The following is a 24,945-nucleotide window of genomic DNA, read 5'->3' on the forward strand; positions in this document are numbered from 1 at the left end:
TTTTTTCTCCATTTCTTTCAATGCTTATTAATTATTTGTGTTCTTTATTAACTGTTGAAATTATCTTCCTTTTTCTAAACCTTTTATTTATTTATTTATTCATGAGACACACACACACACACACACAGAGGCAGAGGCAGCAGATGGAGAAGCAGTCTCCCTGCAAGGATCCCAGTGTGGGACTCGAACCCAGATCCCAGAATCATCCTCTGAGCCAAAGGCAGATGCTCAACCACTGAGCCACCCAGGCGTCCTATAATTATCTTCCTTTAGATGTTTTTTTTTTTTAATTTTCTTACATATGCCAAATTATTGTCATTGACAATTTATATTTAAGAAAGAAGGAATGAGGGAACCAGGTGGCTTAATCAGTTGAGTGTCCAAATCTTGATTTCAGTACAGGTCATGATCTCAGGGTTGCAAGATGGAGCCCAGAGTCTGGGTTCCGTGCTCACTAGGGAATCTGCTTGAGCCTCTCTCCTTCTGCCCCTTCTCTAATGTGCACAGTCTCGCACTCTCTCAAACAAATAAATCTTAAAAAAAAAAAGAAAAGAAAAGATGAATGAATAATTGGTTGGGTTTCCTGTTCTGTCTGATCAGTAGATTTGTTTCTTGATATATTTTTCCAGTAGATGTTGCTTCAAGAAATAAGCTAAATTATTCTGTGCTAACAAACAACCCTTTAATTATAATGGCTTGACACACAGGTTTATTTCTGTCTCATGTTTTGAATTTCCATCTAGGATTTAGGCCTATGCTGTGTTATAATTACCCCCACTTTGGGACCTATATTGCCACAGCAGTCACTATTTGGATTTTTATTAGTCCTTATGGCAAAAAGAGTACTGAAGACTCTTCTTTCAACAATTAAATGCCCTAACCTGGAAGTGGCTGCTCATTGTCTACAACTAGTTAAAGGTAGGACATTCAACCAAAGGAAGTTGACAAATTGCAGTCTCATCATTTGGTTCTGGAAAAACTGGAGAATAGGGGCACCTGAGTGGCTCAGTTGGTTAAGTGTCTCCTTTTGGCTCAGGTCATGATCTTGGGGTCCTGGGATCAAGCCCTGCATTGGGCTTTCTGCTCAGGGGGGAGCCTGCTTCTTTCTTTCCCTCTGCCTGGAGCTCTGCCTATTTGTGCTCTCTCTCTCTCTCTCTGTTAAATAAATAAATAAATAAAATCTAAAAAAAAAAAGAAAATTGGAGAATAAAGACAGAAATTTACAATAGTCATTAATTATTATAGGTAAGAATTTGCCAGGGATCTCAATGCATGATAGAATGGGATATGTTCATTCCTAGACTTCAATTTGTGACGCCTTAGTTGAGAAGCTTCTGTAAGGAAGTGGGCAAGAAAGGGAAAGGTTTTTTCCTAGGATACAAAATAGACACCAGCTTGGTTAGATTTCTCCAGACACTTTAGACAATTTTATTAAAGAAAAATAGGTTGCTATTTTTGCCTCAATTCTTCAAAATGAATCAATGGAAGAAAGGAATTAGGGGTGAGCTGTTTTCAATCCTAACTTTTACCCTTAAACCATTTTACACTTGCTGAATCAGAGCCAGGAGAACTTTAGGGTAGAGGTGAGGACTGCATTACAACTTCTATTACACACTCTCATCATTTACATGAAACAGTAGTTTTCTATAAATTCCATCCAATAAATATTCTCCAGCTAATTTATCATTTGAAGGAATTTATTGTTATACACAATTCTTGTCTATTTTTACATTTTTGTTTTGATGTTTTTAGGAGTGAAAGTTGTATGTGTCCAGTATCTCTCCCTGAAAGGAGAAGTTGAAATGTTTTTTTTTTTTTTAATTTAAGTTTTAAGTAAATATCTTACTTAGAATAGATTTATATTTCTAGGAAAGTAATGAAGACATACAGAAAGTTCTCACATACCCATACCCAGTTTCTCCTTCCTGTTAACGTTTTATATTTGTTTAGTATATCTGACACAAAAAATGAATCAGTATCGATACATTATTATTAACTAAAGTCCATTCTTTAATCAGATTTCCTTAATTTTTAACCTAATGTTCTTTTTATTTGTTTGTTTGTTTGTTTTTGTTCTAAGATCCCAATACCATGCAGGATACCTTTTTACATTTAGTTGTATGTCTTTGGTTTCCTATTGTCTGATGTTTTCTCAGCCTATAGATATCGATTTATTATTTTAGGTTATAGCCACATAATACCTGTTTTAATGATTGTTTTAGTTTTGGTAATTGGGAGTTTAATTGGTATCTTTTATATGACCTCATCATTGTGCGTGTGTATTTTGTTTTTCATTGTGTTATTATTTTTTGATACTACAAGGTGCCTCAGGCTTATCTGGCATATTTATTATTTTATTATGAGAATCAGATATTTCTTCAAATGGCTGTGACTCTTTTAATTGAAAACAATTATTAGAAACCAAAGTCTGCAAAACAGATATGTTCATTACTACTAGGGACCATGGTTCTAGGTCCTCTCAATTGACAAGTAAAAGAAATATATATGTGTACACTAACCCATGAGTAGGTATATATACACACACACATATATATATATGAAACATGTGCATTTGTCTTTACCTGTATTGATAATAAATTAAACATAGATTCATAATGATGTCTTGACTTCTAATCCTTTAGCACATGGATCATCTGTGGATTATCCCCTTATTTGTAACCTCAGACTCCAATAGGAAAAAAATGGCCTTCCTTATCTATGACTCTTTTACTTAATCGTTCAATTCCAGTATACATGAACAGTGTTTTCAGAATTGTTAATCAATATCCCTATGGGAAGCAATTTTGCCAACTACAGTACAGTGCTTATATTCAGTTCATGTTTCCTTTAGTCCTACAGACTCTTCATTTCCAAAGTTACTTAGATCAACATCTTCTTCTATCATGCCTTCAATGAAGTGGTTTCATCCATTTGTAAAATTGTTTGGCTCATTTGTTAAGAATGCATTTCATCCTGTGATATCTCAGTCTCCTAAATAAATGTTTAAATTCGCATATATTAATGTTCATTCTTTGTACTGTACCATCTTATGAATTGTGATAATTTCATAGTGTCACTTGTCTGTTATTACAATCTTATTTCTTGGCTTTCTATTCTGTTCCATTGCTCTAGGTGTCTCTTATTTTGCTAATACCACATTGTATGTTGTAGCTTTATAGTAAATATTGAAATCTGGTATCATGAGTTCTTCAATTTTGTTGTTTACTATTATCTTAGCTATCTTAGGTCTTTTTCTTGAGGGGGTAGGGGCAAGAGGGAGAGGGGGAGAGAACTCCACACTCCATGCAGAGCCAAGGCAAGGCTCAATTGCACTACCCTGAGATCATGAGCTAAGCAAAAATCAAGAGTCAGTTGCTTAACTGACTGAGCCACCCATACTGAGCCCTCTATGTATGTTTTAGATTGAATTTGTAGAGGTCTACAAAATAAATCACTTGGACTTGATTGGTATAGCGTTCAATGTACTAATCAAATTAGGTAAGACCAATATTTTACAATATTGAGTCCTAATGCATGAACATGGGCTATTTCTCAATTTATTTAGAATTCTTTAATACTTTCATGTGTTTTGAAGATTTGTTCATATATATTATGTACATATCTCTTTCAGATTTATGCCTCAGTATTTTATTAGCATTTCATATGACGTTTTAAATTTTCTATTGTTCAATATTGATATATATAAGAAGTAATGACTTTATACGTTGATTTTGTGTGCTGTAATTTACTATACTGACTTCTTAGTTTCAGGATTTCTTTCTTTCTTTCTTTCTTTCTTTCTTTCTTTCTTTCTTTCTTTCTTTCTTTCTTTCTTTCGTCTGTCTTTCTTTCGGTGGTGGGTAGATTCTTTGGGAGTTTTCTACATAGACAATCATGTCATCTCCAAAACAATTATTTATTTTTCTAATCTGTGTAATTCCTAGAACTTTCAGTATGATGTTGATAAGGATTGGTTAGAGAAAGCATACTTGCATTTTTTTCTGAATTTAATAAAAATTTTCCAGTATGTCAACTCAAACTATAACAGTATCTGTAGCATTATGGTAAATGGACTTTGTCAAACTGAGGAAGTTAATCTCTATTCTTACTTTGCAGAGAGTGTTTATCATGAATCAAGATTAGATTTTGTCAAATGCTTTTCTGCCTCAGTTAGTATATTCATATAGGTTTTATTTTTTAGCCAGTTGATATCATAGGTTACATTTCTTACATTTTAATGTTGAAGCAATTGCATTAATGGAATAGATCTTACTTTCTTGTGTTATATGACACTTTTTATACTTTGTTTCTTTAAATTAATTTACTAAGAAGATTTCAGCTTTAATTTTCTATGTTCAACTATATCTCTCAATTTTAGGTGACAGTTTGCCCTGCAATCTCAGTACTTGAAGGATATAAGAAAAGTCATTGATTTTTAAATGTTTCTAGCTTTTTCTAATTGTTAAGATAAACGTGATAACTTCTAAACTCTTCACATTTTGGAGCTGAAAACCAGAAACTTCCCTGCACACCTCCCCACACACAATTAAAAAAAATAGTATCTTAATCCTTACAAATTATTAAATATTATCATTCCCCCAATGGTTTCTGTAAATTACAGATTGATTATACTTTCCATTCCAACTTTAACTTTTCTACTGTTGCAGGATTGAAGAAAAACAAGAATAAATTAATTTTCTTGTTTCTCTTTCTTCTTTCATATTACTCACCTTTCTATTTCTCTGGTTTAAATAATAATGCCTGTGCAAAAAGTCAATTAAATATGATCAAGAAAACCAAATTTATTATCAGTAGTGCTACCAGAAATGTATTATCATCAAACTATAGGAAGGTCTTTAGTCACACAATCCTCTCTTTAATAATACTCTGCAGTGCCATTAATTACATGGGTAAATGCTGATAATATTTGCCAAGTGTAAGTAAACAAGAAATTATTCTAGCATATCTATGCCAAATTTGTACCACAAAATATCTAGACAGAAAAGGATAAGTGTAAGGTAACAAAAATAAATTTAACTGGAATGTCCTACATTGTTTTCCATCCAAGTGACAGTTACTAACAGTGAAAGGTAAGAAAGTCCCATTCAACAGATTATCAAAACATCCTCAGTTACAGTAAAATGTCCTCTGCAACTACCATTTTATACAATTTTTAAACAACTGCATATAAGATATAGCAGTATAATTATTGTTATTTTATTGTAAAGTAACTGAGGACCCAGGAGGTTAACTTTTGTGGTTCAAAGTCAAATAGATAGTATTAGAACAAATATTTGAATCTATGTCATATAAGCCTGCTAAGCAATAACAACTTTTTAGAAAAACTAACTGTTTTTGTGTCACATACTTGGACAAAGCCGAATTGTATTATTTATGATTGTTTAATACTTTTGTAGGACATTTAGAGAATTTCAGTACACACAGAGAAATGTGTACTGTGTGGGTGAATACTTGTAAAGATGTCAAAAGAACAATGGTTGAAGATGCTCAGAAAAAAAGAAAGTCATAATAACTTTTCTGATATGAAAAACAAATGACCCTAGAGGAATATTAGTGGCAAGAGTGAGTTTTAGCACCTTAACTTCCACATATTTAATGTTTTGTGTCTTGTATCTTAAAAAAATGTTAGAAAAAAAAAAGAGGGACTACTCTTTTCTCTGAAATTCACTGAACTATAAGCTAGCTATTTCAAATGCATAATAGAAATAACCTTCCAGATTCATTTTGGTTTCCTGGAAAACTAGTTGTGACCTATATTGTCATTCTTAACATTAGTAATCCTCTTGGCAAGATCATTCTATCTGTGTAGACATATGTATAAAAGAGGTAAGATGTGAAGTATCTTAATATATTCTCTCTTTTTGCAGCTTTTTGTTCATAACATTCTATTTGAAGATTCAAAGAGAGTGAGGTTCTATTTGGTTAAGTTTCTATCTCTCTTGACAATGGAATATGCTCTTTTAGGGATGGGGCAGACATGGCAAAAAATCAGAATTCCTATAGCAAAATACGTAAAGAATAATATAAAATTTGGATTCCTTAATTTTGCAGCAACACAATAGTTTGGAGAGCCTGGTCAGTTTTTTTATAAGAAAAATATAAATTTATCATTTACTATGTATTAACAAAATCAAGAGTAAGACTTGGATTACCAGATTACAAACTACTTCATTGTGTAAGAAGATATTCATAGATTCATAGTAAATTAAGAATTTTGCTGACCCAGGGCTGGTGGAAGGAAGAATAACCCCAACAACCTCTGAGGTGGGAAAGGAAAGAATTGATTAATATGGAAACCTCCTTATGCTGATAAACCCAGGAAGGTGTTTGGTATATTGATAAGTGGAGGGATATGCCAGAACAAGCTCTTACTGCCTTGCCTTCCATTTGGGACCATGGGAGGAAACCTCTCAATGGGGAGGCATTGCACTGACATGACGTGGTCTCAGCAAGGAAAGAGGGTGGAACAGAGTGAATATGCACAGAGAGGGATTATTCAATATCACCAAATTTCACTAAATTTGCTTGTAGTATCAGCATGCATGATTTCTTACAGCTCTTTGATGGCTACAGAGGTCAGCTTTATCAAAAGCCTGTCAGAGTAAGATGAAAAAGTCCTTAAGTCACCAACACCAATCCTAGCAGGAGAGGAGGTGATTCTATGGCTGAGAATGTGGCATAGAAATTCTGGGCCAGGAGCTACAGAGGGAATATAAAGGAGGCTTCCAGGGCTTGGGGAAAAGGAGATGTAAAATGTTACACAAACCTTTATGAAAGGCTATTGGGCCCTAAGCAAATCAAGTGAATGGCCAGTTCATGAGAAAAGGAGCCAAAGGCTCAGCAGCAGTTCCAGGCTCTCATCCAGGAAAAGCTCAGTCTCGCTTCAGCTTTTTCTATCCTGGGAACAGCTCAAACTAGCCACTCCACAGAGGATAGTATAAAGGACCAGTGCATAAAAACATCCATCGTGGATGCTTCTCTCCTCTGCTGTGACAAAATTATGAAAAGCTACTATTCTCTCCCTGTACAAGTAGCAGAGGGAGGAGTAAAACCAAACTCAAAGCATTAGAGTTAGAAGAACTTAGAAAGGAGAAGCAATAATCAGGGTATCAAAATATATCAAAAATTTGCTTACCTTTTTACCCAATTTAAATCAAGATAATTTTAATCTGGGTATTTCAATATTTTCTTTGTAAAAAGCATTCATATGTAGAAATATTGTGAGCAATTTGTCTGTTATTGTTTTGTTTTGATTGCTTTAAACCAGAATATTGTGTTTTTTCTTCTCTTGTTGAAATTTATAGGAAGACATGTTAATATATACTTCAAACTTCAATTCTACATATTTTGAGAGTATTTTAAACAAGGTACAAAACAGTTTGCTTTTCATACATTTGCTCCTTCTTTATGTTCTAAAACATGCATCATCAGGTACCTATGTGCAGAAGCATATCAGCAGTGCCAGAGTATCATATTTGTTGTATTACGAGACATTAAAGCAAATTTCATTGGCAAAGCTATATAAAAATAACATAGATACCAACTGTGTTGATTGTTAGTGATTATTCATCCTTTGATAGAGAATAAGTTGCTTATTTCCTAATAATTCTGATACAGTTTATATATAAAAAAAGAAACTACTACCAAAAAGGTACAAGGATAAAAAGGAATAAAGAAAATAAGTGCTTCTTATATAACATTATTAAGACTATCACACAATTTAGCTCCCAGTTTTAGGAAAATGTGTTTGAATGTCACATGGGCATGTTGTACTCTACTAATTTCAGAAGACAACTGTTCTTGCTTGATGGGTAAGATATTCTTATCACATAAGCACCTGGTTTCTTTCCCACTCTTCCAATATATAAAAACCAAATGACAGCCCTAATTTCTTCTGAGATTTTTCTCCATTTTAAGCAGCCAGAACCTCTACTCTTAATCCATAATATTGAGACTGTTTAAAATTTCATCATGAAGAAAAAGATGTTCACCTAAAAAAGACATAGCAATGTGTACATCACATAGGCACCTGTTCAACTTTTCTCTGTGGGAAGATTTAGCATTAAAAAAAAAATCCATGGCAATTGTTAGTTAAAATTGGCATCTTTGGGTAGCCCGGGTGGCTCAGCAGTATAGCGCCGCCTTCAGCCCAGGGTGTGATCCTGGAGACCAGGATCGAGTCCCACATTGGGCTCCCTGCTTGGAGTCTGCTTCTCCCTCTGCCTGTGTCTCTGCCTCTCTCTCTCTCTCTCTCTCTGTGTGTGTGTCTCATGAATAAATAAATAAAATCTTTAAAAAAATGACATCTTTCAGTAAGTAGACACTGAAATTTACGCACAAGCTACAATTAAATTGAATGCCTTCAGACCTGCTTGTGCTACTACATGTACTGAAGTTAGACTTACACTGATATAATCTTTCTGAACAACTTACCACTGGGAAATATAACCAAGTATATTTGATTTTATCTATACTGGCTTATGTGTAGATTGTTTTGAGTTTTATTTTGTTGTAAGTTACGATTATTCACCACAATAAACTCCTTGTCCCATTTTCATCTGGTTGCCTGTTCTGTTGTTGCTGTCTTACTTTCCTGAGTCCCTCCTTTACTCTTTTATTCTTTCCCTCAATTACTTTACTTTCAATCTTTGTTTCGTGCCTCTTCCACACTAGAAACAATATGTGCACCGTGTCCCTCTTGGAATAAGAAGGTTTAGCATGTTGTGCCTGCCCCATTATTGTATTTTGAGAGAAAGTAACCTTATTAGTTTTTTGGTTTCCACAGATGAGAAAAGAAATTTTGCCTCAGGATGGATCATATCCAGAGTTTCATCTGCACTTCATTTATATTATTTAAGATAACTTAAGAGTTGAGATTTAGGCTTTTTGAAGTGATGCTATTTATACAAGATTTTCAACTTAGAGTTAATGTGACATTTTGGGAATTTGGGGGATATTAGGATGGAGTGAATGTATTTTGAACATGGGATGAAGATCTAAGAAAGATTTTAGAATAGGGGGACTTAGGTGGCTCAGTCGGTTAAGGGTCTGCCTTTGGCTCAGGTCATGATCTCTCGGGGTCCTGGGATCTAGCCCCACATCAGGCTCCTTGCTCAGCGGGTGTCTGCTTCTCTTTCTCCTTCTGCCCCTCACTCTCCTACTCTCTCTGTTTTTCTCTTTCTCTCTAATAAAATCTTAAAACAAAACAAAACAAAACAAAAACCAGTCACCATATGATTTACAATTACACATCAAAGTATATACTCAATTGATTCTAACTTGTAACCACATAAAATATATATGAAAATGCCCATAGCAGCTTTATTCATAATCATCCAAATTGGAATCAACCCTTCAATAGGTGACTACATGGGGTGTCTGGGTGGCTTAGTTAAGCACCCAATTTCAGCTCAGGTCATGATCTCAGAGTCTTGAGATCAAGCTTTGTGTTGGTTTCAGCACTGGGCATGGAGCCTGCTTAGGATTCTCTCTCTCCCTCTCCTTCTGCCCCCCACCTCTAAAAAAAATAGGTGACTATAAATACAAACAGTGATACATTTATTCAATGGAATACGTTTCTATAATTTTAAAAAAATGCTGACAAGCTACAGAAGAAATGGATGAATCTTAAAATGCATATATCGGCAAGTGTGAGAAGGCAGTCCTAAAAGGCTATATATTGTATGCTTCCAATTGCATGGTATTCTGTAAAAGGCAAATCTACACCAATGCAAAAAAAAAAAAAAAAAAAGATTGACATTTACCAAGGATTTGGGTGGGAGTGATGTAGAGAATTGGATGGAAGGAGCACAACAAAACTATTCCATACAACAGTATAATGGTGAATAAAAGGCACTAAGCATGTGTCTGGGACTCATAGAACTTTACAAAGATACAACCCTAACATATGCAATTTAAAAAAATCATTTAGGAGTTTGGGGATTTCAGGATGGAATGCAGAATGTGACTAAAGAATCTACCTGAATTATTATTCATTCACTTGATATTGTTCCGTAATTCACATAGCCTTTTTTCTTTTTCTTTTTTGTTCTTCTAATTGGTTAATTTCAAATAATTTGTCTTCAAGTTTGTTGATTCTTCTAAATAATCAGGTCTGTTCTTGAAGTTCTCTATTGGATTTTTCAGTTCCATCCTTCAGCTCCAGGATTTTTTTGTTTTCTTATGGTTTCAATTAAACTCCTTTTGTTCATGAATTGTTTTCCTGATTCCATTTAGTTGTCTCTGTTCACTTGTATTTTATTCAGGTTCTTTGAGATTATTATTTTGAATTTTTGTCAGGCAAATTGGAGATCTCCATTTTTTTGCTTCAATTACTAGAACTTAATTAGTTCCTTTAATGGTATCATTTTTGCCTGATTCTTTGTGCTCTGTGTAGCCTTCTGGTATTTGTGTATTTGAATTAGCAAGTATCTCTTTCAGTCTTTACAGACTGGTTTTAGCAGGTTTAGGCCTTTTCGTGTCTATTTCCCAAGCTGATGAGATTACCTGTGGAATTGCAATCCTGCTGAGTTAGAGCCAGACACTATAGTGGCTGGGTGAGCAATAGGATCTTTACAGGCTTGTGTCTAGGGGCTCAGGCAGTTGTGGATCTTGTCTGATTCCTAGATGGCACAGCCTCAAATACCATGTTCTGCAAGTGGCGCTGGGACAAGGGTCCACCTCAGGGTCTTCATTTAGGTTCTCAGACAGTGGGCCTGTCATCACATATGAGGCAGGTGTGGCTCTGACCAGGTCCCTGGGAAGGCTATTGTCTGGTCACTGGAGGAATTCCTAAGTGGGCAGGACTGGACCTGGACCACAGCTGGGAGGGGTTGGAATCAAGCTTCAGGGCTGTCTTAGGTTCTACAACCAAGACTGAGGTCTGTAGACCTGGCATTGGTGACACAGAGTATCTCCCTGGGTAGCTCAGTCCCTCGGTAGGCTAGACTACTCCCTGACTGGCTAGAGGTGTTGGAATTGAGGGTAGGGCACTTTCAAGGTCTTCTGAGGTGCAGATGTGTTTTTTACGTGGCACCTGTGCCAACAGGACTTCTTGTGGAGTGTGACTGGGAGAGGCTGGGCCTGAGAATAGGGCCTTTTCAAGATATCTGGGACTGCAGACAGGAGTGGCTCCCCCGGAGATCCCAGAACCTCAGAACTGCCAGCAGACAGACAAACTCTGGCTGTATGGAAGATGGAGCCCTAGGGCTCTTTCAGCATCTGGAGGTACAGACAGAAGTTTCTCTTGCCTGGTCCCTATGCCAGTAGTCCTACTGACAAACTGTGGCCAGAGGAGGCTAATGCATAGTCTAGGGCCCTTTTAGAATCTCTAAGGGGCACAGATGGAGGTCCTTCTTCCTAGGTCCCTGTGCCAGCAGGACTATCCATGACTACAAATGGGATGACCTGGTTCAGTTATAGGATCCTTTCAGAATCTACAGTCTGGCAAGTTTGGCAGGCGGTAAGCCAGGAGCTCTGGACAGAGGCTGAGGGGCTAGAGCCAGCTTAAGGGACACTTCCAGGTCCATAGCCAGGATTGAGTTCTGCATGTTTATTACTCAAAGCACTGGTGAGCATGATTTCTTCTAGGTCCCTTGGCATATGATGCTGGTGACAGACAAAGCCAGAGCTGTAGCAGAGTTCTCAAGGGTACAGAGCTCTTTCTATTTCTGCAGCTGGGACCACAGTGGGTATGTTAGCCATTTGGCTGCAAGCCTAACTTCTCAAAACACCTCTCCATCTGGGATTGCACCAGGGTTTTTCACAGTCCTACCTGGATCCCAAAGCTCCCATTTATGTACTTTTGTACATAAATGAATGCCAAATTATTATTGTGGGGTATCGGGATAGCTGCAAAGGAAGTCTTATTCATCCATTTTGCTCATGTCACCAGACTTAAATTTATATTTCTTAGAATGTATCCTCATGAACTGATAACAATGAGAAATTATTAAATACCAACAATTTCAAGTTTTGCCATTCCATAATAGAATCAAGCATTACACAAGTATTATAATAATACTTTAATTGTGTGGTGGCAATTTTGAAGATTTGAATTATTGTGTTACTTAATAAATCTATGCCTTTCTAGTTATTAATAATTGTTAAAAAATTGAATAAAATTTAAGACAAGTTTGGGTTGCAATATCTGAGATATAATATCCTCTTGTAAAGCATAGTAATATATTAAAATCTTCTTAGGTGAAATAAATATTTTAAAATATCTCACTTAAAAATACATTTACAAACTAGAATAAATTTATTATTTATTTTATTTTTTAAAGATTATTATTTATTTATTCATGAGAGACACAGAGAGAGAGGCAGACAAGGCAGATGGAGAAGAAGGCTCCATGCAGGAAGCCTCTATCCTGGGACTCCGAGATCACGCCCTGAGCTAAAGGCAGATGCTCAACTGCTGAGCCACCCAAGCCCCTAGAATAAATTTAAACATAAGAACAAGTGAGGGCAGTCAGAAGTTCTTTTAAAAATAATTCATGAGCTAGGTAATTTAATGAAGAAAGATAGGTATACTCAACAACTAAAAGAAATGGTGTACAGAGAAGGTAGTAGACTTAATATTGTTCTAGAAAGAATAATTAAGACTAAATAGGTAGATGGCCCTCTTCCCAATTGTAGGGTAGGGAATATTCTTTATGTTGTGACATTAAATAGAATAGAAATCCTCTATTAGGGTGGAATCTAAATGAAAAATTTTACAGTTATATGGTTTTCCTCGACAAATATTATAAATCAAAGGTTGAATTGCTCACATAATTATTTTCCAGATGTAATCTCAGAGGTTAGTTTTGGTCAAATAATGAATATTCCTAAGTTTTTCATGAAACTATATAACTTAAAAATAATTTACTTCAAAGAAACTTGCCATTCTTGAAATATGATACAAGGATTGTTTGTATCAAAGAATGTTTCATCTTTTTAACTGAAAAATAAGCAATATTGTGAATCAGTGAAATTATAATTTTTATTGTTCTTTGCTTTATCTTCTTTCTGTAAAAATGAGTTAGCAACTTAAAAGTACTTCTAAATAAAAATTGCTTATGAAAAAATATGTGCCTTATGGATATATCAGCAATTATATTTCACCTCTTATAACTGAAATAACCTAATATGTATTTGCTTCCTAATTGAGTAGATAACAAATAAACTTTAATAACATTTTATGTGGTAACCCTTTTCTTTTAATTTCTAGAAGTATCATAGATGAAAAATGTCTAACAATTTATCACTTTACGCCAATTATATGTAATAAATACCAATTTCCTGAACTCTCAGCCCAAAATTTTAGTTTTCGACTTTCTTGCCTCAAGTGAAATTTGGCTTTGGAATAAATGCAATAGTAATAGGTTACTTTTTTGTATAGCTAGCATATCATATAACTGAATGATAGTCCCAAATATTTAAGATAATCTGTGAGTTTGGAACCTACTACAATATTGTTATTTATTTAATAATAGCATTCTTTCTTCTCTGTGTCCTTTTGTGATCCCAATTGGCTTTATGAAATGAAATTGCCTTTAAATAATGACTGAGTTTATTTCCATTATAAAAAGTTTAGTACTCTCCACGTTAATTTTTTAATAATATACACACATTTATCTAAATATTCTGTGAACTGACCAATTTAAATAAGTGATATGGCATCTATCTCAGGATTTAGTGTAAGTGTAACCAATAAAGCAATTTACTACCCCCTGTGATTATTTGCTTTTAAAATATATCACTTATATTGCTCCCTCATGTATTTCTTCTTCTTTTTAAGGTATAGTCAAATAGATGGTATTTGTATTCATTTTGGGGAGCTCAGAATATTTAATTACTATTGATGCCAGCTTACAATTTCTTGTTTAAAAATACAAATGCATGTACTTAATACACAAAAATTTAAGAAATTTGCACATATTTTCTAATTGTTGTAAGATATGATTACATTAAATTACAATTACAGTAATGATTTACTAAAAATAAAGATATGTTGAGCAAGAATGCAGAATAACCTAAAATGTATAATGATGATGGGATTTTCATAATATTTCTGATTAATAAATTCTGTTGTTTTCTAGTATAACTTATATTTTCTTTTCTTTCTTTTTTTTTTTTTAGAGATTTCATTTATTTATCCATGAGAGACACAGAGAGAGAGGCAGAGACACAGGCAGAGGGAGAAGCAGGCTCCATGCAGGGAGCCTGATGTGGCTCAATGAAGGCAGGCCCTAAACTGCTGAGCCACCCAGGTATTTCTACATTTTCTTTTCAAAGGCATTCTCTCCTTGTCTTGTCAGCAGGACAGTGACTTGATTCAATTAGCTGTTTTTATAAGACTATTATTTAGTGCATATATAAGTTCTATATTCTCTTAGTCCAATCCATTGTTGTTTGCATCATCCAAGATACTTGCTAAGAGAAAATTTGAACATATTCAATTATTAATTTAATGTTGCTTATATTCCTTAATTTTTTATAAAAGATATTATGGACTCTTATTTTAGTGCATTTACCTATAATACACATAAATTGAATGAAAAATTTGAAATGTGTACTGAATTCCAAATGGGATGTGTATATACTAACTCATCTATTCACAAAAATATCTCACTCAAAGTTATGCTAAACATGCATAAATATGCATAAACCAGTTGTTTTTCATGAACTGGTTATAAGCATAAATATGTCCGTTTCTACTTGAGCATTAATTGTTAAATTTATATACCTTCATGCAACCAGGCACATAACTCAGAACCTCTTGAAGTAAATGCTTTCAGATTAGAAAAGGATGGACTAGGAGTCATTTCCTATCACCAAATTTCATTCTTACACTTGGAAGATGGAATATTGTGGAGTCTAAAATACTAGCTTCTTTTTTTTTTAATTTTTAATTTTTTATTATTTATTTATGATAGTCACACAGAGAGAGCGAGAGGCAGAGACATAGGCAGAGGGAGAAGCAGGCTCCATGCACCGGGAGCCCGACGTGGGATTCGATCCCGCGTCTCCAGGATCGCGCCCTGGGCCAAAGGCAGGCGCTGAGCCGCTTTGCTACCCAGGGATCCCTAAAATACTAGCTTCTATAAAACTTCTAGCTTTACTTATACAAATGATATGAAATAACGGAATATTATTGAGCCTACTCAAACAATAACAGTAGCAAAACACTTATTTTGATATGGAATGTGAGAAGCTGTGAAGTAGAAAAAGGCATGCGATGGCACTCTTAATTTCTCCTGGGGAAAATTTTTTTTTTTTTTCTCTGCAGGTCATGAAGAATGGCTGTTCTCTAAATTTGGAGAGAGATTATTTTACTTCTTTTCTTATCATTCTTCTATGTGAAAGCACATAATCAAAACTAATGTATAATTGAAAGCAGCTCTCCTCCCTCACAACTAAGAATCAGGTTGATTAAATGAATAAGACTTTGAAGTAAAACATGAAAACTCCTGTAAAACTTGCAATGTTTTAATTTTCTATTCAGAATTTCAAAACCTTTAATAGTGGATTCTATGCTATTTAAAACTTGTCAGCACTGCAGTTATTCTGATGAAATTACAATAAATGTCAGTGAAGGAGAATTTTAATAAGTAAAATAGTTTCTGAGTTAAGCATATTTTCATCCCCTCCAGAATTTTGCCACCTGCTCAAGCAGCACATTATTCTGTCTCAGAATAAAGAATATATTTCTCCAAAGGTGAGAATTAAGCTAATTCAGTATTAGAGTTATTTAAAGCATGAGGTTAGCATTTGCCTAAGATCAACCAACCTTAACTTAGCCAATATAGCCAAGATAACATAAAGGAGTGGCTCAGGTGCTCTGGGAATACGTTGACCATGTTAATAATGGATTATTAGTATCTCTGATTTTGATATTAGATAACTTTTCTTAATAACCCCTTTAATTTCTTCTCTTCAATCTATACAACAGGAACATTTGTGCTAATCCAGAGAAGATGTATAATTTAACATATGTACTCTTATGTACATATGTACTTAACTAAATTAATTAGCCCTCAGAATAAATATTTTAATGAGGAAAAGGTAATTGATTTCCAGAAAGCAGAATATTTAGTACACTAAACATAGAGAGTTGACCTTTCCTTATTTCCTTTTTACATTCATTTGCCACTAATGTTTAAGATAAAGGCTTTTTCATTTGTTACCTATTCCTGTGTAACAAATTACTCCAAATTTAGCAGATTAAGCAACATTTATTATCTTACCATTTCTGTGGATCAAGTGTTTCAGAGTGGTTTAGCTGGGTGATTCTATCTCGGGATCTCTTAAGTTGCAGTCTCCATGTCACTTGGTTTGCACTTGGCTTGACTGGGCTGGGAAATCCATTTGCAAGAGAACTTTCATATATGGCTGTTAGGATTAAGCTTTGGGGTGCCTGGGTGGCTCAGTTGGTTGAGCATCTGACTTTTGCTCAGGTCATGATTCCAGGGTCTTGAAATTGAGCCCCACACTGAGTCCCATGTCCATGCCCAGCATGGAACCTGCTCAAGATTTAAAAAAATAAATTCTCTCTTTCTCCCTCTGCCCCTCTGCTATCTCACCCCCACTATCGTGTGCACATGCTCTCTAAAAAAGAAAGAAACAAAGAAAGAAAGAGAAAAAAAAAACAACAACAAGAGCAAGCCTCAATTCCTCAGTGGCTCTTAGCACATAGTCACAGTTGCACAATACATAGGCCTATCCATAGGGATGCTTGAGTGTCCTCATGATATCCCCCAGAGTGAGTGATTTCTTTGACCACAAAATGACCATAATGTCTTGATTATGCAGTCTCAGAGTCATACATTGTCATTTTTGCAATACTCTTGTTGATTACACAGGTCAGCTGTATTTGATGTGGGAGAGGATTATAGAGGAATATGAATACCAGGAGATGAGTTTCTTCAAGGTCCATATTAGAGACTGTGCTCACTATTTAGTTTTAAACTAATAACGAGGAAGGTTGGAAATAAGATTGCTATTTTATATATATGTATTTTTTTTGAAGCTCTACCATTAGGAAGTTGCTGAGAATGGCTTTTAAAGAATTTCAAAATAACTTTTCAAATGTTATTTTTAATTTTTCCTAATTTTAAAAGTGTTCATCAGGTCAAGAGAGTTATCTCACACATTCTACTGATTTTCTTTTTATGGTGAATGTTTTTGTCCAATATTTTGCATATGCTCCACTGTTTCAATATTCAAGTAATTTCCATCTCTCGAGGTCTCATTAATATTTTACCTTATTGACTATGAGACCACCACGAATTGTAACCTACTCTAACAATTCTAACCAACAATTCGGACATGTGACATTTTTTTTAATCATCAGCAAATGGTTTATATATTTATATTTGTGAGGTGTTTTTCTCAAAAAGAATACAATTTTCTTCAATGAATAACATTTTATACTTTTTAAAAATTCCTTATATCACTCAGGATAATCCTAAGCACAAATAATATTTATGCAGTTGAATTATCTATACAAAGATACCTGTTGACAGCATCTCAGACAATACTCAGAAAAGTGCCAGAAATACTTCAGCTTATCTGCCCCTTGAGAGAGAGAGAGAGAGAGAGAGAGAGAGAGAGACTCTTCTGATGAGTGACTACTGCTGCTGTGGCTTTACCTTGTTCGATTATCTGCCATTAATTCGTGATGATTTTCCTGAAAAGAATCATCTTCTGTTGATAGCAATGACTTAAAAAAATAAAGTTCTAGAATATATTTTACAACACTTTTCTCCAGTCAGTTTTACTTTCTTGTTTAAAGATTTCCTTTAAATTTGAACTATTATTTTCAAAAAATCTTCATCCTGGGGATTTTGTCATAACTCAATTAGAACTGACAGCACATTTCAAATTCCACTTTTACTTTAACAAATTACTGTACCAAACTTCCTTCAGGCAGTACTTTGATTATTAATTAGCACACATATCATGTAGCTAAAAGAAGATAGGCATTTTATGGCAAGGTTTTTCTCCTAATTAAGTATAACAGCTTATTCATTTCCAATGACTTTGAGGTTAACTTTTAAAAATCATTTTAACTCCTTCATCATTTTTCTTAGTTGTAGGACATAGACTTCTGTGATTTTAGCTGTGACTCGTGGTAAATATTATTTTATTTTTTAAAGAGAGAGAGAGAGAGAGAGACAGAGACAGACAGACAGAGACAGACAGACAGAGAGAATGAATCTCAGGGCAGAGCCTGGCCCGGTGCTCAGTTTCAAGAGTCTGAGATCATGAACTTGAACCAAAATAGTCAGACACTTAGCTGACTGAGGCACCCAATTGGCCCTATGGCCCTAGTGGTAAATATTATTACCACTCTATACCACAGAAACTGTTTTGATCTAGAGAGGCAACTAGCTTATCTTTGGTTATGGCTTGATCTTCATTAAACTAAGTGCTTTGTTGAATGTACAATGTTTACCGTGCTCTCTAATCAGTAGATTTTTTGAATTATGAAAAAATCAGACAAGTCTTTCTAGCCAGTTGTTAGAGAAGATAGTTCACATGCATCGAATATATACTGTAGGAACATAGGAAGCTTCTATTAACTTACCATTAATGGATGTATTCTACAATACCAGTTTGAGCTCCAAAGCATGTTTACAAATGGTTTTGTCTTACTTATCCTATAATGTTCTCTTCTCCTGCCTGGTTTCCTCTTCCTATACCAATTCAATAAAACACCTGAATTTTGATTCCTCTTCAAAAAATTAGTCAGACCGGCTCCTCTGTTTGAACCTGGAGTATTTTACAATTATCGGTTGTGCTATGTCACCTGACTTGGAAACAGCTGACCAGAGGTCTCAAGAAATTCTTCACTGGTGGCTTGTGCCACCTCTGTCACCTCTTGGACACACTACTTCTCTTCCAGGCAATGAGGCTATTGCAGCAGTCTCTTTTGCTTACAAACAACTGCTATAAATGATCACCACTTCTACAGTCTTCCAAAGTGTAAGGGAAAGAAAAATACTTTTCTCATCAGCCATATAGTGCTATGATTAGGTGAGAATATTTCATATATAACCTAGCCAATCATTTCACCCTCATTGCTATTTAAGTTTAAATCCCCACAGGAAGCGTGGACCATCCTAGATTCCAGTGTCAACTGTGTTGTAAATGTAGATTCATATTCACAACTGCTAGTCTGTTTCTGCAAGATCAAGTTCACAGATTTCATTTCTTTTACTTTCATATCATAATTTTTATATCAGGGACTCATTGCTCTATTAAGCAGTGTGGTTCACCCCTGCATATTGAAAGAACTATACATTTTAGGATAAAGGTAATGAAGTTTTTGTTCTTGTGGTCTAGGAAGGCACCTTGGCTCTTTATAAATACTTGTCTCCTCTGCTCATTAGCAATCACTAAGTATGTGAATATATTTTTCATGTGGAAAAAAAATAAGCCCCTCCTCAGCAGACAAACTGATACCTATCTGAAAACATTCATATGGAAGTGTACCTGAATTAGTGTGTGAGCATGTGTGTGTGTATAGTTGTTTTTCGTACCACATCCTTCTTTAAAAATTCTAGGTATAAACTGAAAACATATTAATGTTTTTTAAAATTTATTTATGATAGTCACACACACACACAGAGGCAGAGACATAGGCAGAGGGAGAAGCAGGCCCCATGCACTGGGAGCCTGACGTGGGACTCGATCCCGGGTCTCCAGGATCACACCCTGGGCCAAAGGCAGGCGCTAAACTGCTGCACCACCCAGGGATCCCCTGAAAACATATTAAAATACAACTGCCAACAGGAAAAACTTGGAGAGCAGATAAAAGCAAGAGTTTTATTTTTCCTGTTCTGTACTGATAGCACTCTTTTGGATACAAGTACTCTATTTATAGACAGAAATAAAAATAATAATGACAAAGAAACAACTTATATAACTGTACATTTTAAGAAACAAAAGTAGTGTCTTATGGACTCTTCTAGAATGTGAAATATGATCACTTTGAATCATGCTCTTTGTAAAATGATATAATGTTAAATCAAGTACCTACAAGAACAAATTTTCTTGTAGTTTACCTCTGCTGCTGTGGGTTTATTTTTATATCTCTTTGTTGCACATTTATTGATGACAGAAACCTGTTATCTTTGCTATCATGGATTTAAGATTATTTTACTTCAGGGGGTTGCTCACTGATGCTATTTTCAATTTGCAGTCTAGTGGTGGGCTTAATGAACCACTTAAAATACAGCAGATTATCATCTGTAAGTTTATCTCCCACATAACGAAGTCTAAAACCTTATGGCTGGTTCCCAGGTATCATAAGCAAAACATATTTCAACATTTCAAGCAATGTATATAAAGTATATTAATTGCATCTCTTTCGGTAGTCAGCTGTCACACATCTATGTCTGTGGACCAATCAATTACATGCAAACTAATAATTCAATAATTACTGAATATCCTTATATTGATAACATTTGATCAATGCTATGAGATATTTAGAAGCTTAACATTTTATGGGATAATATAATTACCATATAAAATTGAAAACCAATGAAATGCAATGATAAGATAAATTATGAGAAGTATTATAAATTACCAATTATAGTGACTAAGTGACACACTAAGTAGAGCAAACTGATGAGTATATAATTTTATAACATCATAGATAAGCCTTAATTGCAAAGGTCACCTCATAGTTTTTCTAGATAATTCTTCCATTGTAATGATTTAAATAATCATTTATAAGTCTTTCCAATATTTAATTGTATGAACATTCTGAATATAGAAAAGCATAATGCCAGTGAACTAGCATTGGTATTGATTTATTTGTAGACATGGAAAGTGTCTACTCTCTTATCCTTTCTTGAGGACTTCCATCTAATAACTGCATCATCGGGGGCATCAGTTCCTTCTTCACCTTCATCTTCGGGCAGAGCACGGTGGCTGCGGCCCTGGAACTCTTCTGAGTGGGAGGGGGTTGGCCCGGCCTCCACGCTGTCCTGGTACGGCTGCCTGCGTCCCCCGGTGAGACCTGTGTCCCTTCCATCATAAAGATGCTGCAGAAACAGAAAAAAAACAAAAACAAAAAAAACAAAACAAAAAAACCTAACAGGAATGGTTAGGTTTGTACCTAACAGGAATGAGGAGGCAATGCATCACAATTCATGTTTATGGTCATGCTAGTTATTTTGACAAAGGCCAATAAAGTCTCCAAAAATTAACAATTTAGAGGCAAATTAATCTAGTACTAGTTCTATTAGTTTATTTTCATAGGTTTTGATGCTGTTGCCTTGTTTTATCCTCAATAATTTTCATAAGGTATAAAAAGGATCAAATACATAGATAAATCTACAGTTCAATGAGTTTTGGAAAATGCACACAGTCATGTAACACATACCCTTATCAAAATGTAGACTCTCTTGTACCTGTCTGTCCCTTCTAGTCAATCGTCCATACCTCTGACTCCCAGATATAATTTATATCAGATTTGTATTGTCTACACTAAAGCTTCATAAATGGGATCAGACAGTCTTTTACTTCCTTGTGTTCCACTTCTATTTTTCACTAAAATGGCTTTCAGCAACATTTCTGGGACTATCTTGTTGCATATATCAATAGTTTGGTCCTTTTTTTGCTGAGAAGTATTCTATTTTATGAATATATATGCCAGTTTGTTTTCCCCATTCTTCTGTTGATGAATACCTACTGCTGGCTATTTCTAGATTTTGACTATTAAAGATAAAACTATTACAGTTGATAAATACCTACTGTTGGTTATTTCCAGAATTTTGCCTATTGCAAATAAAACTTCTACAAAAAGTCTTGTCTAAGGCTTTTTTTTTCTTTTTTGGATAAATAACTAGAAGTGAAATTTATGAGTCACAGTTTTAAGAAAGTGTAAAAATGTTTTTTAAAGTAGTTGTATGCTTCTGTTGACAATTTATGAGTCTCAGTTGCTCTACAAACTTATCATCATCTCATGTCAATCTTTTTGAATTACAATTCTAGTGTATGCATAGTATTAAATTATCATGGGTTTTCTTTTCATTTTTGGTAACTAATGATGTTTATAATTTCTTACATGTTTATTGGCCATTTGAGCACCTTCCTTTGTGAAGTATTTGATCAAGATTTCCTCGCATAGGTTTTTCTTGATAGGATTTTATCCAGAAAGAGAAAGAAGACTAAAAACAAGAAAATTATAAATTATTTCTGTGCTGTATAGTCATATTCAAATCTTTGTTTTGTGGTTTTGAACTGTGTTCTTGCCTTATGTAACCATTCTAGTTAGAAATCCAATATAATAATTTGATGGTTATATATTTGAATTAAACTTTGACTAAACACAAAGCTTATAACTAAGATTTATCTAAGTATATTGATTATAAAATATCTCATGTTGTATATAAAGCACTAAAATAATGCATTGATATACACTGTTGATCATTCTTGAAGACTGACATTTGATCTTTTGTTTATTCATAGTTTCTAAAATGATTTGTAGTGCCTTAAGATGCTAGATGAAGGGAATACTCAAGAAATACCTTCTTTACATAGCTGAAATTTCTGTTCCATTCAAATCATGCTGGCAACCATATTTGTAGCTATGTAAAACAAGCTGTTGGGGGAATATGATGCCAAGAAGCAGATATAGGAAATAGAGGGAGTCATGGAGGCTTTAGTTTTTTTGTGTCTATCTATCTCTTAGCTTCTGATGCACTCAGTCTTTGATGTGGGACAACGGTTTTCTATTTTGTTTAAATTTTCCCATTGCTCTCTGTTTTATTTATGTATAGAATATATGCTATCAGGCATTGATCAAAGCATTTTGTAATTATGACTCAAGAACAATTTATTTCTCCAATATTACAGATAACTAAGTGTTAGAGAGTTTAAGTTTAATCTGTCTTTTTCAGTAATCTATTGCTGCATAATAGACCCCCCAAAACTTTAAAAAGACAACTGTTGGGCAGCCCCTGTGGCGCAGCGGTTTGGCGCCGCCTGCAGCCTGGGGTGTGATCCTGGAGACCAGGGATCAGTCCCACATTGGGCTCCCTGCATGTAGCCTGTTTCTCCCTCTGCCTCTCTTTCTCTCCCTCTCTGTGTCTATGAATAAATAAATAAAATAAAAAAACGGAGATTAAAAAAAAAAAGACAACTGTTTGTCTATAATCCTGTGGATTAGCACTTTTGTCTGAGTTCAATGGGGTAGTTAGTTCTTCTGTTGGTTTCATCTGGGGTCACTTATGCAACTTCAGACACCTGGCAACTCTACTGGAGCTGGATGGTCTCAGATGGTTACACATACATAACTGTCGATTGATCGTGACTATCAGCTGCAGCTCCTTTGTTCTCTGCAGAGCACTCATCCCTAGCAAGCTAGCTCTATCTTTTTTCCAAGGTGGTCTCATGGAAGTGTTTCTAGAGAATGAGAAAAAGAACTACAAGTCTTCTTAAGGCCTAGGCTCTACAACTTGAGCAACACCACACACTCTGTATTCTATTGTTCAAAGCAAATCAAAGTGAAAATCCATACATAACAGAAAACATACCTCACTGTAGGGCCACATTACAAGGGCACATGCAACTAGGGAAAGAAGCATTATTGCAGCCATTTTTATAAACATTCTACCTAAGGCTGCAAATAGAAAATGTATAGCTTTCAATGCCTTTATAAAAAATTTTGTTTATTGATTTAAACCTAAGTTTCATCTTAAGAAACTGAAAGGGGAAGAGCAAAGTAAACCAAATCAATCAAAAGAAGAAAATAATAAAGACTGAAGGAGAAATCAACGAAATAGATAACAAATACAATACAAATACAATACGGAAATCAATAGAAATAAAAGTTGTTTCTTTGAAAATACCAATGCAGTTGACAAACTTTACCCAGAATGATCAAGAAAAGAAAATTAAAGAGAAAATATATATTGACAAAATCAAGAATAAAAGTAGAATCATTAAGAATTATAAAAATGTAAAGAATTAAAGGGAATGTTATATAAACACTTTTTGCCAATAAAATAGTCACTGTAGATGACATGCAGAGTTTTCAGAAAGAAGCAAAATACTGAAACTGAATTAACAAGAAATATAATACCACTTACTCTTTTAGAATATAAAAGAGGAACACTTCTTAACTATTTTATGAGGCCAGGATTACCCTGATACTAATATCAGATAAATTCATGTTAAGAAAAGTAAGGACTAATACCCATTGTGGACATAAGATACAAAATCCTTAACAAAATATTACCAAGACAAATATAACAACATGTAAAAATGATTACATACCATGACTGTTGGGATTTATCCCAGGAAATCAAGGCTGGTTTCACACTCTAATTTACATATATATATATAATATATTGAGCTACATATATGTCTGTGATACTCATCATCTTCTGGTAGAATGCTTCTTCAGTAATAATACTATTTTCTTTTTCTACTATTTTTTTGGAGAGGTTTACCGGGTTGGAAGGAGGTAATTGTTTTTACTTTTTCTGCAATACTTTCAATTTTATTTTTTTAAAGATTTTATTTGAGAGAGAGACAGAGATAGCAACAGAAAGCAGGAGCAGAGAGTAGAGGGAGAAGCAGTCTCTTCAATGAACAGTGAACCAAATGCTGGGCTTGTCCCAGGACCCTGGGATCATGATCTCAGCTGAAGGCAGATACCCCACTGAGCCACCTGGGCAGTGGCCCAGTATTGGGCCCTCTCCAATACTTTCTATAAGCTTTACATTAGTGTGTACAAATCTACTGAATATATGGCAAATTAATGCCATACTTAAGTATACTATGTTTGAAATACATATATGACAAACAAAATTTTATAAAGTGTCAGGTATAAAACAAGGAACAGTGGCTATCTTATCAAGATGACATATATCTCTTTTCCTAGGCATGAGTTGTCATTAGATATCTTCATTATATGTCCCA

The 24,945-nt window shown here is 34.6% G+C and overlaps 1 pseudogene; it reads right to left on the bottom strand.

The window, feature by feature from the left end:
* Positions 1 to 24,945, bottom strand: part of LOC121492554 — a 184,794-nt pseudogene that overhangs the window by 159,063 nt on the left and 786 nt on the right.

This window comes from Vulpes lagopus, chromosome 6, assembly GCF_018345385.1.
Source record: "Vulpes lagopus strain Blue_001 chromosome 6, ASM1834538v1, whole genome shotgun sequence".
NCBI lineage: Eukaryota > Metazoa > Chordata > Mammalia > Carnivora > Canidae > Vulpes > Vulpes lagopus.